Below are 16,243 nucleotides of genomic sequence, written 5' to 3'. Positions count from 1 at the left end.
ATGAATATGCCCTTTTATATTACAAATCCACATTGAAAAATCTATCCTATAGAAATAATTTAGAAGTGCATGAGGATGCTCACTGCAGTATTACTTGTAATAGTAAAAATGGAAAACAAACTAAAATGGCCATGAATTAGAGAATGTCTGTGTGGCACATTTATATCTAGAATACTTTTGTAGGCATTAAAATAATACATCTCTACGTTCATGGAAACATGCCTGTATTTTATTGATACATTAAAAAAATAATTTGCAAAACATTATGAGGAGCAGAATCCCATTTTTTAAGAGAAACACAATTTCTGTTCTAGATTGCAGACATAGCTTTCTCATTTCATATAAAATCTCCAGAAATGATCATGTATTTTCCTTTTAAAATTCACAACCACTATGTAAATCAAGAAGGAAAACCTTGATGGATCAAAACACATGAAAAATTCCTGAAAGATGAGAAATGAAAGGAAAGTGATTAGAAAAAGTAAGGTCCCCAAACACAGAGTGAATTTTTCCGTTAGAAAATCTGAGCACAGTACCAAGGGAGTGTTTATGTATGGATACTAGGATCGAGAAAAGTTGTAAGAGTAACCAACTGGTTAATCAGAAGGGCTGAGCAGCTCAGCTTCTACATATCCTACCTGCGTAGTCCAAAAAGCAGCTACACGGGTATCTGACTCGGGTGGGATGGGGAGAGTTATGCAGTGAGAACGTGGGGTCAGAGAAATGAGACAGTGCTGACTGCTGTGGTACTGCACGCATGGTACATTATCCCAAGCCTCCCATCCTGAAAGAAAGCTGCACAGTGCACAAGTCAGAACAGGTCAGCTCAGCCTTTCTCATAAGCGGATACAACAGACAATCCAGCAGGGTATCTCAGCTGCAAAGATGAGAGCACATCAAGAGCTGCCAATCATTTGAGGAAAGCCAATGCTTTACCATTCCTCAACAAAAGAACTTAATCTTGGGAACAGAGACTTAGAAGAACAAGCAGAACGGGAAGTTGAGAGGAAGTACAATTTATAGCCTCAGAAGTGTAAGAAGATATTCCACCCATAATAAAATCAACGTGGTAGACAGTGGAAATCAAAACTGTCATCATGGACATACAATTCAGCAGCTGGGCTGAACAGAGAAGAAAGGCCATAGTTCAAGAGAAATGAGTAAGCTGGAATTTCAGCCAAGGACTTGAGATTTCAAATTCTTGGAGAGGAAGCATTGAGTAGTGGTTAAGAGAAAGGACTCTGGAAACAGACTGCCTAGATTCAAATACTACATCTGAATTACTAGCTGTGTAACACTGAAAAAAAAATTTCATGTTTTGTGTTTGTTATTAAGCTATTTTCTCTGAGCTCCAAATATACCTTCTAATATTCTTGTTTGTAAAGCAGGGCTAGTTTCTCCTTTTCCATTGGTTTCCTGTAAACTCATGCTAAAATAGAGGGCACAAAAGCACAACTAAGGGGTTGTGCTCCTAAGGGGTAGGAAGCATGGGCCAAATCTTTAAATTTGCTGTTGTTTCTGTCACCATTGTCTTAACAGCGGGAAGCAGGGGGTAGGAAGCATGGGCCGAATCTTTAAATTTGCTGTTGTTTCTGTCACCATTGTCCTAACAGCAGGAAGCAATTCTGGCAGCAGCGGTTGGTTCTAGTTTCTTTCTTCTTTTAGCGCCCCTGAACAGGACTCTGCACATTTCCTCACTAATGTCAGCACAACGAGCACTCTCTCATTTCCAAGAGTCCCCTCCTTTCCCTGTGTTACCTAGAGTGGCATCCCTTATTCAGAGCTCTGCACTCCCACTCTGGAGTTTCTAGATTTGGATGATCTTCCTTTGCCTCCCCTAGACATGGGAGTAGCAGCTGCTTTATTACTTCTGTGTGCTTCTAGATTACTTCAGTGTTCTCATTTTGTTTCTTCAGTGTTTCAATACTTAGCCAATTCCTTTACGTTAGCTGTCTTTGTTGAAATATCTAGTATGGTTTTGTTTCCCTGAATCAATCATATCATATTCAGTCAGGAGTGGGTAGTAATGGACGTTACATTGAGTTTCTATGTGTAGAGCACTGGGAATAGTGTGTGTATATAAGGAGCTATATAAACACTAGCTACTATTATTAACTATTATCTCAAAAAGCTGAGAAAAATTTAAGAGAAAGCGAGAAGCATTGGAGAAAGAATTAGAAATTTCAACACCTATTTTAGAAGATGAAAACAGAAGTTACTCAGGGGAGCCAATGGCAGAAAGATGGATATAAGATAAATAAGAAGATTTTACCTGAATTTAATAAATGGAAGCCATTGGCAGAACAAAACACAGACACACATATAGAAATAGCACCTTAATCTCAAGATATCATTTTCAAATCTTAGATTATTAAGGAGAAAGGAGTATATATTTATGTGTTATTAAAGCTAAATAAAGGTCGGGTGCAGTGGCTCACACCTGTAATCCCAGCACTTTGGGAGGCTGAAGTGGGTGGATTACTTGAGTTCAGGAGTTCAAGACCAGCCTGACCAGCATGGCAAAACCCCATCTCTACAAAAATACAAAAGATTAGCCAGGGATGGTGTCACACATTTGCAATCCCAGCTACTTGGGAGGCTAAGGCAAGAGACTCACTTGAACCCAGGAGGTGAAGTTTGCAGTGAGCTGTGACTGCACCACTGCACTCCAGCCGGGCAACAGAGTGAGGCTCCATCTCAAAAATGAAAAGCAAACAAACAAAAAGACTAGCTATATAAAGAGAGAATGAGAAAAGAAAACAGTTAAACAATTTTCATTTGTGAACAGGAGTATGATATCTAAAACAAAATACTATTAGTAGAGCATAAAAATGTGTTGAAAATAATACAACATGATTAAATGTGGTTTAACTCAAGAATGTAAGAGTTGTTTAATATTAGAATTTATTAACATTGTAATTCAGTTTATAAATAAGGCAAAAAACTGTATGATTGTATCAGTAGATACTATAAAAGCATTTGATGATATCCAAAAACCACTCTTTATTTAAAAAAAAAAAAACTCTATGCAAATGAGAAGTAAGAGGCAACTAATTTGATATGAGATTTCTACCAGTGACCTATAGCAAACACCACAGTAAACAGTGAATCACTAGCAACATTCCCATCGAAGTCAAGGATTAGATAAAGATGCCTGCTAATTCCTTTACTACTTAACATTGCACTGGAATTCCAAGTTAATAAGAAAAGAAAAATGTACAAAGGACACATACTAAAAGGAAGAGACCAAACTGTTATCATTTATAAGTAATAAAATCATCCATATAGTTTTTCAGTTGATTGTCCTAATTTTTCAATTAGAATAAATAAGAGTTCAGCATTGTGGTCTAACAAGATAGATGATAAAAACAATCTGAAGTTTTCTTGTATACCAGCAAAATGTAATAAATGTAAGATCCTTTTTCTGATGGCAATGAGAAATATAAAGCAACAGGGAAGAAATTTAGAAAGAAATGTCTAATAATGTATAGAAAATTTGAGAAATTTGCCATAGATGGTGAAAAAAAAAAAACTTCAGTAAAAGAAAAATATATTAGGCGCGGCGACTCATGCCTGTAATCCCAGCACTTTGGGATGCCAAGGTGGGAAGATTGTGAAGTTAGGAATTTGAGACCAGCCTGGTCAACATGGTAAAACCCCCATCTCTACCAAAAATGCAAAAATTAGTCGGACCATGGTGGCACACACCTGTAATCCCAGCTACATGGGAGGTTGAGGCAGGAGAATTGCTGGAACCCTGGAGGTGGAGGTTGCAGTGAGCCAAGATCGTGCCACTACACTCCAGCCTGGGCAACACAGCAAGACTCCATCTCAAAAAAAAAAAAAAAGAAAGAAAGAAAAGAAAAGAAAAGAAAACTCCAACAAGTTTATGAATGGGAAGATGCTTACAATATTTTATTAAAGTCATCAATTCTTTCAAACTTAGTAAATTCAATGGAATCCCCCAAAATTTCCCACAAAACAATTTTCATCTATCTTGACCAGCTGAGTCTAATAGTCAAGTGAAGGAGTAAATATGAGAAAAGGCAGTTTTGAAAAAGAGTAAATTGAGAATAACTTGATCTAACAGAATTCAAATCATCTCATAAAGCTTCAGGAAGTAAAGCAGTCTTCTGTGCCTATAGGAATAGATTTATGCTCACCGGTATGGGGATTTCTCCAAGACACGCTGTTGTGTTTAAAGTAAAAGCAAATAAGTGAACATTTCTGTTTTCTCATTCACAAAGCTGGCATAAATCCAGAAGCATGCACATGCAGTCATGATGGCATCTGTGGGACCAGGATGGTGGGCTTCTGATTACAGGATTCTTTCACCTTGTGTGTAGGGCTGGAGTTTCAAAGAATATAATCATATACCATTCAGGTGATTATAAACAAAAGTGTTTTTTTGTATTTATGTTCACATATTTACATCTTTGCATTGCAATATACCTGTTTCTATGAGTTAACTTTTACTGCACAACAAACTACTCCAAAACTTACTCAAAACAATATTCATTAGTTCTCATGATTCAGAGGTTTGATTGGATAAAACCTGAGAGATGGAAAAATGGAGGATGAGGGAGGTTTTAACTTCATTACATAGTAGCATACTTTAAAAAAATAAACATATATCACTTTGGCAAATTATATTACTTTATAAAGTAAACAGAGAAAAAAATTCCTCTGCCATATCTGAGAGTTTTCCAACCTTGACTTCATTCCCTGCATCCACATACATACATCTACCCTCCCCAGCCACTGAATCTTCATGCCCTTGTCCTTGTTAAACAAGTATCTTCCCACAGTGAGACACTGCAGAGTGCCCACCTCCCTCTGGAAACTTCATCTTTGCAGTCACTCTAGCATCTGCCGGCACATATGCACAGATACCATGGAAACCGGCATAACTATCCATCTAGGAATAAATCATCTTAGCCATCAGAGATCAGATGAAACCTGAGACCAGAGACTCATTTTCATCTAAAATGCTCTCTCCAAAAGATTTTAACAAAGAAAAGGGGGGAAATGTGAAAGGCAAACAAATATTGGGGTTCCAAAATCACTAAGCTGAAGGGAAAACTCAATCTGGGAACCGCTCAGGGCAAACCGCTCGGGGCAAAACCTATTCCAAGTCATCCGTGCATATCTGATCGCCTCCTTTGGAGAGGCTAATCAGAAAGTCAAAAGAATGCATCTATTTGGCTCTTATCTAGTCTTATCTACCTTTGGCCTGGAAGCCCCTTCCCTGCTTCCCAAAAAAGTTGTCCCACCTTTGCTTTGAGTTGTCCTGCCTTTCCGGACCAAACCAATGTTCATCTTACATATGTTGATTGATATCTCATGACTCCTCAAAATGTATAAAATCAAACTGTGCCCTGACCACCTTGGGTATATGTCATCAGGACCTCCTGAGGCTCCATCATGGGCACACATCCTCAACCTTGGCAAAATACACTTTCTAAATTAACTGAGACCTGCATCAGATACTTGGGGTTCGCAGTGCATACTAGGAACTGTATGAAGATGCCTAATAAACATTTTGGTTTGGTTAACCAGTTCTAAAGTTGATAAAATCAATTTTGTTTAACTTGATAACACTTTTGTGATTCATTCACATTTGTTGCCAATTCCTTGTAACACTAAAGGATCTACGAACTCCATGCCTACAAATGGGGAGGAAGACCCTATATATATATATGTTATTACAGCTTATAATAGCACAGTTCATTACCAGTCTTTGAAGATGGATCCTTTATATCAAAAGGATATACAACTCAAAAGATACTGTGACATTACTAGAATCCCATTGTTAATTAGTCTAAGTCCATAACTATGTATCTACATCGTATAAAAATATTTCCCAGGGCGAAGCCACTCGGGTTTGTAGACTTCCGTTGCATCTTGTCAGGTTGCAAAAGCAAAAGTGGTCTCAGCAAACATACAACTTTACCCTTTAAAGGCCATCGGATAAAATTAATCTAAGGTACACTATTATCTCTTGCTCTGAGCCTCTTTTAAAGTGTTGAAGTCATGACTGGATTTTCCTCATTATATATTCACTTATTCGTTTCTTTTTTCTTACCCTCACCCTCACTCCATTCCCATTCACATAGGATAGGGTTTCAGAGGTGCAAAACTGCTGGGCTATTTTTACTGTGAGGCAATATAGCTGCATTCAGTGTCAACCCCAATTTTGTCAGGTAGGGTGAAGGTACCACCTACCTCCATCTAGTCCTTAGTGATTCTGACATAAAGTTTAAAAATGTACTTACACTTTATGGTTCTGGCTTAGATATTGTGATGTGTTTTTTAAATGGAAATTACCCAGCCTTTATCTTTGAAGGGTTCAGAGTCTTTCTGGGAAGAGATTAACATAAGAGAAGTAAAGAGTGATAAAGCCAATATAATGTAAGGTCTAGAATAAGCACTAAAACTAAATGGTATTGTACTATTTTTAACACGGGAAGAAAATGCATATAATTTGCATATATTGGGAAACCTTTGCAGAGTAGATCAGAGTTAAATCTTCATTTTTCAGTAATGAAAAAGCCAACATAAAAAAAGTTCAAAAAATTGTGATTGCAAAAATTACTCTGCTTTTTGCTGTAACTTCTACATATACACATTCAAGTAGTCACAATCATAATATACAATTTATTTATGCTTACATTATCAAATGTTTTTAGGTTTTAATATTTTTATGCATTTTATTACCATTTTTTAATGACTGTATAACATTTCATTGTTTGGTTATGTCAAATTATACAACCTTCCATTTGGGCTCTTTTAAAAAGTTTTTTTGCAATTTTAGATTTATTCATGCAAATATCAGTTGTGTCACAATAATTCCACTTTCAATGGATTGTTTCTTTGGGATAACTTTTAGAGAAGGTGTGCTGGCTATGGACACATTTATGTTCTTACTTTTGAAATACAGATTCACAAAAAGATTGCGTCAGTTTGGCAGTAGTGATAGGAATAAACTGGTTTATCTTAGCCACATCAGCTTGTGTTATTTTTTTTTAATCCTCTTCCAGGATGCTGTAATTTGCATTTTTAACTGCTAATGAGAAAAAGAATCTTTCCATCTGTTTTCTTTTTGTATTTGTTGATGAGGTTTATAAAATGTGCAGAGGAAAGGGGAAAAAATACCCTGAAAAAAGATAGAAATGAACAAGGATGGGTGGTAAAAATAAAGAGAGCTAGAATATAGAAGGATAAATAGAAATGTTTTTCAGAAGGTGTGTATGTATTTATATGTATGTTTATACATGTTCACATATAATATGTCCCCATATTTCTTTCCGATCAAGTATTTAAACCCAGCAAAGTATTACGTGAAGTTTTAAGTAAGTCTCATATTTTCACAACAACTTGATGTTTTTTTCCTCATTTTTCGGGTGAGAAATGGAAAACTTGTGGAGGTTAAGTCGCATGCCCAAGGCCTCCAAGCTTAGTAGCAGTGTGGGATTTTTACCAACGTCTCTCTTACTCTCACACATTCCTAATCACCAGAGTTACTCTAATATTTTGTACCTAAGTGGAGAATCTGTATGAGATGTGAAGGCACACATGACAGGTTATCAGAAATTGGTAAAAATGAAATCTCGGACTATGGTAAGATTTACCAAAACAAGATCCATATTGGTGATAAGGGTTCTATCTATTTTTCACTGCCAAATGGACTTGGCTTTAGTTTAATTCCTTTATAGAATTGATGTTTGTTCTTGGCTAACCATCTATGATATCATTATACTGCACACAATGAATTATGCACCCGAAGGTGCCTTGCAATTAGCCTCAGCAGAGTATTTGCTCCTTTCATCCAAACATTTTACTTTATCTATAAAGATTAAATTAATCATCTCTGCCAGCAATGAATAACTGAGAGAATTAGTTTTTAGTATCTGCAGTAGAGAAGGGACATTGCAGGCAGAGAAATACATTTTGCTTGACCAGTTTTCCATGTTTCCTTTTATAATGTGTATTCTCTATCAGATGCGGCATCTTTGGCTGGGAAGAGGAGGAAATAGGACACCTTGTTTGAGAAATGACTGCCCACCTTTTGGGGAGGAAGAGAGCTGGACAAAGATGATGAATTAAAATGCGCTTTAATTTTAGTCATATCATTTCAAATTCCCATTACTTAATTTTCACAACAATGCTTTAAGTTAGGTCATATTAGTCTCTTATTTTACAGGTAAGAAAGTAGGCACAGAGAAGTTAAGTGATTAAACCACAATATGTTTCTAGGTCATGCAGCGTCAATATTCATGTTTTGACTGCGCACTGGTGACGGTAAACTGCTTTGGATCTCCTCTTCTTTCCGTTCCAGTCCTCTTTCTGTTCCAGTCCATTTAAGTGGAACAATTAAATTTCCCAGAAGGAAAGCATCAGGAAAGACAAGAAGAGGACTCTATATGCCCCAAAGACATGTACTATTTGGTAGATTAGCAATAGCTGTTCACATCAACACGGGATAACCAATTTAGAAACAAACTGCCTTTTTGAAACAGTATTTTTCTAATTGTTTCCTCTTCTGTATTATTGGACTGAAAAAAACAAATAGGAGAGTTAAATTATCTACCTTGACTCCTAAGTAAGTCAGAAGTTCTGAATTTTTCAAAATGCCCTCATTTGACCGATTACATCAGGATCACCCAGGCCCCACCTCACAAATACTGAGTCAGAATTTTTGGACATGGAGACCCGATAATTTTCATTTAAAATCACTCATTGGTGTTTGAGAACTACTTTTTGAGAAGTTTTCCCACAATGAGTTTGATAATGATGATGATGATGACAAGTGAAGTAGTGTCTGGCATATGCTTAGTGATACATTCATATTTATTAAATGTTTTACAAGTATTATCTTATTTAAACTCATAAAACCCCATGTGGCAGTTACTATTAGTATCCTCCCATTAGATGAAGAAACTACAGCATTCCAAAAAAAAAATTAGGTCCAGGTGTTCTAGTTCCAGAATTCATTGTATCTTTTTCTATAACATATCAATGTGTTTCAATTGTAGAAAATTTCAGCCAGTGATGCCCAAGGCACAGATAAGTGTTGCAGTGTACAATGAAACAAAAAACAAAATAAAAATGAAAGTGAACCTCTTATTTTGAATAAGAATGTATTCTCTCATTTTCCTAAAATTTAGTGAATGACAAGATGAAAAGTGATTTATTAAATTTATAAAGTACTATAGTTCATTAGAAAACTTAACTAATGACTTGGTTAAAATTTCATGGTGTTCAATTATTGGCATGGGGAATCTGGACAAATGAAAGTGAATGAAAGTAGGAACTATTCTCCAAAGTGAGAAAAAGCCAGACACAATTACTTTGGGTGGCCCACAGAGAGTAGAAGTGGTCTTCAAGGGGTAGTAACTGCAGAGTGATCTCACTCGGAGCTGCTAGAACTTGCTTTACCTTGACTACATAAACTTGCAGGGATTATGTCTCCCAGGGATCTATACAAAGCTTCTTAATCAGAGAAAACACTGGGCAATTTCCAAGTGCACTTGCTACCATGCTTAGAAGTAGCAGCACATGACTTAATGCTTTTTTTCAATTCCTTCACTGAAAAAAATGATGCTATTTGAGAATCACATTTTGAAAAAGGAGGCTCAAATATTGATGGCTTGTTCCATCATTCTTTGTTCACAATAACAATGGGGGCATCCTTATTTACCACTGGCAGGAATGTACATTTGTACAAACTTCCAGATGGCAATCGGTACTAGATAAGAAGTCTTGAAACTACTCTTTAATTTAGCAAATCTATTTATAGGACTTAGTTGTAAGGCAATGATGAATATGAACAAAGGTTTTTCCACAAGGATGCTTATCATGGTGGTTGTAATTTCTATAAAAAATTTGGAAATATAGAAAAATACTGCTTGCTCTCCCAACACAGCAACATGGCAATAATGAAATGCTCATGTATTTACAATTGTGATAAACATATATTTTAATATCTGCAAAATGAAACAGTACTGTAAAGGCTAATAATTATCTTTATTTTAGTTGAATTTTAATGATGTAACATAATTTAAATAATTCCCTATTGAATATTTTGTCTACTTTCTTTAATATTATAAATAATGATATAAGCAATTGGATGTTCAATTTAATTATAGTAATTCATAGCTATAGGTACTTTTTTCACATAAAGAACTTATTGCTAAAATTATATATATTTTAAAATAAACGATATCTTACGGAGCACAAATTAGGGCCTTCATTTAAAGCAAACTAGCTAAAATATATTTATCTAAGTAACATTTCCTTTAAAAAACCTATCTGGGGACTTCATATTGTTTCTTTTTGTCTATAAGTTTACTTAAGAGCAGCTTTTCTGAAATCCTCTTTCATAATTTGAACAAAGTCAGGCCTTTACCAATGAGGATAAGCTTTTAATTATATGTTCTCAAAACCGTGTTTATTGCCTAATGGTTGTCAGGAGTTTATGATATGATAGTTTTTCTTCTATTTATCTCTATTTCCTCTGTTTATATTTCTAGAATATTTCCAATGTTTTCTAAATTGAAGAACTAATATTAAATTGCTATCATGTTTCAAAAACACACAAAAAAAGAAAGTTGCCTTCTTTAGACGCGCTAAGTCACAGTTTAAGACTGTGTTTCATGTTGTTAAAAGCTACAGTGGGGCCCACCAATGACACTTTGGATTGGGGGGAAAAAAATAACCCCGACGCTGTATCATCAAAGAGTATTTATTTCTGGGTGAAATGTTTAGGTGTCAGGCTTTTCTTTCACAGATACTTTTCACAATGCATCATCTTGGGTTGAAAAAATGAAAAATTTCTTCTTTGCATTTCTATGAGGAAGTTAAGCAAATAGTATATAAACCACATGTTTCACAAATAATAAATGGAAACAACTGCTTTATCTCAAGATAAATGACTAGAAAGTAGCTAATCATGCAAACTGACCTATCTCGGACTTTCTGAAAATGTAGGATATGTTAATTTCTTAATATTCTATATAATTCATGAAGACCCCATGATTCTGTTTAAATGAAGAACCCTTAAATGTGTACATCTACACGTCTTATTATTAATAAAATAATTTTTTCATATACCAGCCAAATGCTTGTTTTGCTGCCAGCAATGATTTTTTTTCACCTCATGGAATCCATTCAATGCCTTAAGAGAGGGAAGTTGCCAAAGAGAAGCAAATAATAATAATGATAATAATTGTAATAATAAATATAATTTAAAATCTTAGTGGTTTCAGCAAAACAAAAGAGCTTATGACTTACAAAAGCTGAAGGATTATTTTTTTTTCTCCTATGGACCCTGCATGCTCGTAATTCAATGAGTTGTGACCCTTGGCTCATGAAACACATTTTCATTGGCTCCTACAAAGACCTCATGTTTTTTGTTTCATTTTTAATAATGTAGAGCGCACCTACAAACTCAGCATACCATCCAAGAACAAGAGCTTTACCAATAACTTGCATCTACTTACATGCTCTTCTTCTCACCCTTCTGCCTACCCTGCAAGGATAACTCCCAAATTTTGTTTATCCTTACCTTGTAAATTCCATTCTTGAGCACATGAGCATGAATTGTTCTCGGGTAAATAGAAGAATTGCTGGAACATAGCAACCTTATTAGATATCAAACCATAATAGATAATGCTAAATTGCTTCAAGAGTGATTGTATCAATTTATCCTTCAATGAGTACTGTATTAGAACCCCTGTTGATCACTGTTCCGGTTTTCCTTGGCTTTCTTTTACCAATTAAATGAGATCAAATTATATCTCATGTGTTCTTGATTAGCTTCTCCAAAGCATTAGTAATATGGCCGAACCCGTTTATTAACCATGTGTTTACTTTCCTGTACATTGCTATTTCTGAATTTCCCCCATTTTTCTGTTGGCATGTTTGTTTTTTCTATTGATTAGTAAGATATCTATCTAGCCAGCTATCTCTCTATCTCTGTATTAACCTACCTATATAGATATGTTTTATGTATATGACCATATGTATACCTATACAATTCTTTGTGTTTATATATTGCAAACATGTTCTCCCAGTATATTGCTAGTCTTTTTACTTTCTTTCAGATGTGTTTTGACTTCATAAAACTAAAACACAAATTTTATGCCGTAAAGAATAGATTTAGCAAAACGTGAAAATATCAGCAATTGAAGAGCCAGTTTTCCTTGCCACATAGTAGGCCAGAGAAAAGGGATTCACTGAGATAGTTTTTAAAAACTGGCCATATATTATCTCATTGGAATATTGTGTTATTTGTTTCTAAGACAGAGTCCTACTCTTGCCTCTGTACTAGGTGAGTCTGATTAAAGAGGAGCATAAAACTCAGGCAGGTTTGGGAGGGGGATCTTAGAATACAGGACACCTGTACCTAACAACCCAGGGAGAGTCTGAGGAGTTGGAAAACAAAGAGCTCTCCTACAGCAGGGAACAGTAGAGCAGAGACAACTGCATGAGAATTTGGGTTTTCCTGAAGGGAGCATGCAGATCTTGTGTGTAAAGAAAGATGCAAAAGTAGCTGGAGGCCCAATATGAAGAAACTTTTAAGTTGACATAAGGAAGACAAAGTAGCAATCCTCATGGAAAAACAACCAAAGCCTGTCAAGAAAAGAAAAAGAAATCGTAAAGACCACACAGGTGAGTAAAATAACTAACGGTCAGCTGGACCCTTATCTTATGCCTTAGCACTGTACCTGGGTTGAGTTGACTAAGGAAACACTGAATTAGTTGCAACTCTCTGAATTAATTACACTTTACTTTTATTACAGATGGAGTGGATTAAGGTAATGTGAAATAATGTAATAGAATGTTCCTAAATTTAACCAGTATCAGGATCACCTGGAGGGCTTGATACATCACAGACTGCTGGCCCCACCGCCAGAGTTTCTGATTCAGTAGTTCTGGGCTGGGACTCACAAATTTGCATTTCTTACAAGGTGATGCTGATGTCGCTACTCCTGCAACCGTATTTTAAGATTTGCTGGCATAATAGATAAAGATGAACATCTCAAATGCTTAGCACAATAGAAACATCATCCTTATAACACCTGCTCAGTGTGGTTGTGTGCATGTGTGCATGCAGTGACGGGGTAGCACTGCTCTTTTCCACGTGGTTTCCAAGGTCACCTTGGACATCAATATCCCACTGACTGATAGTCAAAGAGAGTGTTAGGGGGACCACATGGGAGATTTTTATGGGCCTGGTCTAGAAGATGCATATGTTATCTTTCATTCCCCTAGTCAGAACTCAGACACATGCCATAACTAATAGCAAGACAGATTGGCAAACTTTGTCTACTCACATGTCTAGGAAGAATGGGAAATGGATTTGGTAAACAGCTAACCTATCTTTATCATAATACTCATAATTAAAAATATGTTGAGTTAAGATAAAATGGAGATAGAGGCTTTCATGTCTGAATTTTAGAGCCTGGGATTTTGCACCATGAGCACCTAGCTCACAGGAATATTTATGCTCTGGTTCCTGCCTACGTTTGTATTCTTATCACTCTCTGTTTTCTTCCTTTGCACCCTCTGCTCCATCCTAACCGACCTCATGTCTGTTCCTCGCAGGATTCATGCTATCTGAGGCTTCCTCTCTACATCTATTACACTCTGCCTGAAAGAGTCGAGTATAATTTCCCCTGCCTACTTTCTCATCTCTCCCCCTTACTGTGCCATTTGGTTAATTCTTCATCCTTTAGGTCTCACTTTGAAAGTTACTTCCTTAGCCTTCCTCTGACTATGATAGAAACCCTAGACTAAATTAATTACAATTGACAACTGCTGGGTGGATGCACCAATTTTACCCTGTTAAGTTTGTTTTAGTTTTTTGAACTTTTTAATTTGTGCAACTTTCCTATTGGACTGTAAGCTTCAGGTCAAGGCCTGAGTCTGTCTCCCTCACTATTTTATCAGTACCTCTTGGAGTATCTGGAATCATGTTGAAGAAGTGATTGTGAAGGAAGGGGGGAAAGAATCAAGAAAGAAAGTGTATGGCAGATTCACCTGACAGCAATAAATTAAGTATACCTTGAGAAGCACGCTATATGATGGACACACCTGACAGCAGTAACTTAAGCATGCCCTTATGGCAGACACACCTGATTTAGCTTAAGAAATGAGGGTTGCAATGTGGAGATTGCTAGCAGGAGGCTGCTAAGGGATACTGCCATATAAATGGCATGCTTTTTCAGAAGCGATTGCTGCTCTCCTGTCCAGCCTACTGCCGTCGCACCTCCCTGTAAGTAAGTTCTCCCAATTGAACTCTGTTTCATTCTCTGGTTCTGGGTCTCTTCTTCAACCTCTTGAATCTGACGCCGTCCATATTTAAGTTAACAGGGGTCCAGCAAGACAAGCAGGAAGGGAAGGAGGAAAAAGAGAAAGAAGGCAGTATTTTTTGCCTGATTTCAGAATGTATCAATAATGGTATTGTTGTATTTGTTACATACTGATTGCCCAGGTTAATTTGGCAGATTATTTTAGTTGTTGGGCCTAAACCCCTTTCTCTGTCAATATTCTACATATGCTCCTTCTACATGCTGCGTCCTTGGCCAAAGGATAGGCCTCCGAGAGAGGAAAACCCCTCCTGGGTCAATTGTCTATGAGTCACTGGGCTCTTTTGGCATTCTTAACTATGGTTTCATTTATTCATGTTGGGAAATGTGTTTGCAACATCCTGATGAAAATTACTGTCAAGAGTATGCATAAACATAGATTTTGATAGACGACTATGAGACAGAGAGAATGATAAAGCCTCCTAAGAGTTCTCTAGAGTCTTGTTGAAATGAGGGCATGAAGACCTGGCAGACATGTATCTAGGTTTTGTAAAATGAAGTTTTGAGGATAAAATATAGTTTAATCAAGAAACTTGGTGAATCAGAAGTTAGGTGGTCTGTAACAAGAGCTTAGTCCAGACTGTGACTGATAAGGCAGTGGGTATGCCAGTGAAAAATAACAAAAAGGAGAAAGGAGAAGTTGAGAGTATTGCAATTTTCTCTTACTTGGGTGTAACAAAGAGTCTTGTATTGTATGCTGGTATTTCTGAAGCTAATAGAAGAGAGGCAGAAAATAAGGGAAAAATGATGTCGAAAACATGGTCCTTTTACATAGTTACCAAACTACAAATTATTCGTATTCTAGCTTAGGGATTGCCACCTGGATCAGCACACAGCTTCTCCCATAGGTTACTCACTTCTGTTTTACATGGAATGGTGCAAATCCTGTTTTCCACTATTCTAGAGGACACACTCACCACTGATAGTCTTGTGCATTTGGAAGTTTTATGGCTTCTCCTTGAGGCTCTGTCCCTTTTCTCTTCTTTCCTGACTTGGCTATTTCACTGCTTTGCATAGCCTTCCCCAGAGATTCCAGTGGGATCATCAAAGGAGAGGAGACATAAGCCAGACAGTTTTGTAATGATTTGTAGCTCTTATAAAACCGTTTCTCTAAGGAAGGAGATTTTAATGAATTGTTCCCATAACGGGTTGGGATTATCTGTGATTTTTAATTATTGCAACTTCTCAGATCATTTTTGCCATGGAGTTGAGACCTGTCTACATGGTTTGGATTATTGAGATCAAGTTGCTGATGAGCTAAGTAATTAAAAGCACAATTGATCCTTGAATCCCTAATTGCATATGTACCAATCTTCTTTTATTAGATATCTTCTTGCTTATAATGCATAGTGCCAATTTTTAAATAGAAATCTTTTTACTTTTACTTTAGACATCAGTAACACTCTCAAAGTGATAGTATCCTTGGGTCAAAGCTTGTCTATATTAATCAGACTGAAGCCAGAAGTGGAATGCATATGTTTTGACTAGTTTTTAGTATAACTGATTGCGTTTAAAGAAAAAAGAACCTTTATTTTTAAATGGCAATTATCTTTGCATTTATATGTCACCACTTTGTAAGAGATTCTGCAGTGATAGAATATTCTTTCATTCTTTCATTGTTATTCATGAGATACCATCACCAAGTCATAAAATCATAAAATGAATTGCCTTAAATTAGGATTAGGGTGTAGTGAACAAGTGAAAAAAATCGCTCATTACCTCCTGAATGCAGAGAGCCTCCACTGTGTAAAGCTTTAGTTTCTGACAACCCATTTATTTTATTTTTTTAAGGAAATTGAATTGGAGAGGGCAAATGGGAGGTAAAAGGAAAAAAGTTCAGCAAGGCAAAAACGTGTGCACTCATAGGCTAT

The sequence above is a fragment of the Chlorocebus sabaeus genome, chromosome 24, assembly GCF_047675955.1.
Source record: "Chlorocebus sabaeus isolate Y175 chromosome 24, mChlSab1.0.hap1, whole genome shotgun sequence".
Taxonomy (NCBI): domain Eukaryota; kingdom Metazoa; phylum Chordata; class Mammalia; order Primates; family Cercopithecidae; genus Chlorocebus; species Chlorocebus sabaeus.
The sequence above is the reverse complement of the archived record's forward strand: the minus strand, read 5'-3'. Positions refer to the sequence as shown.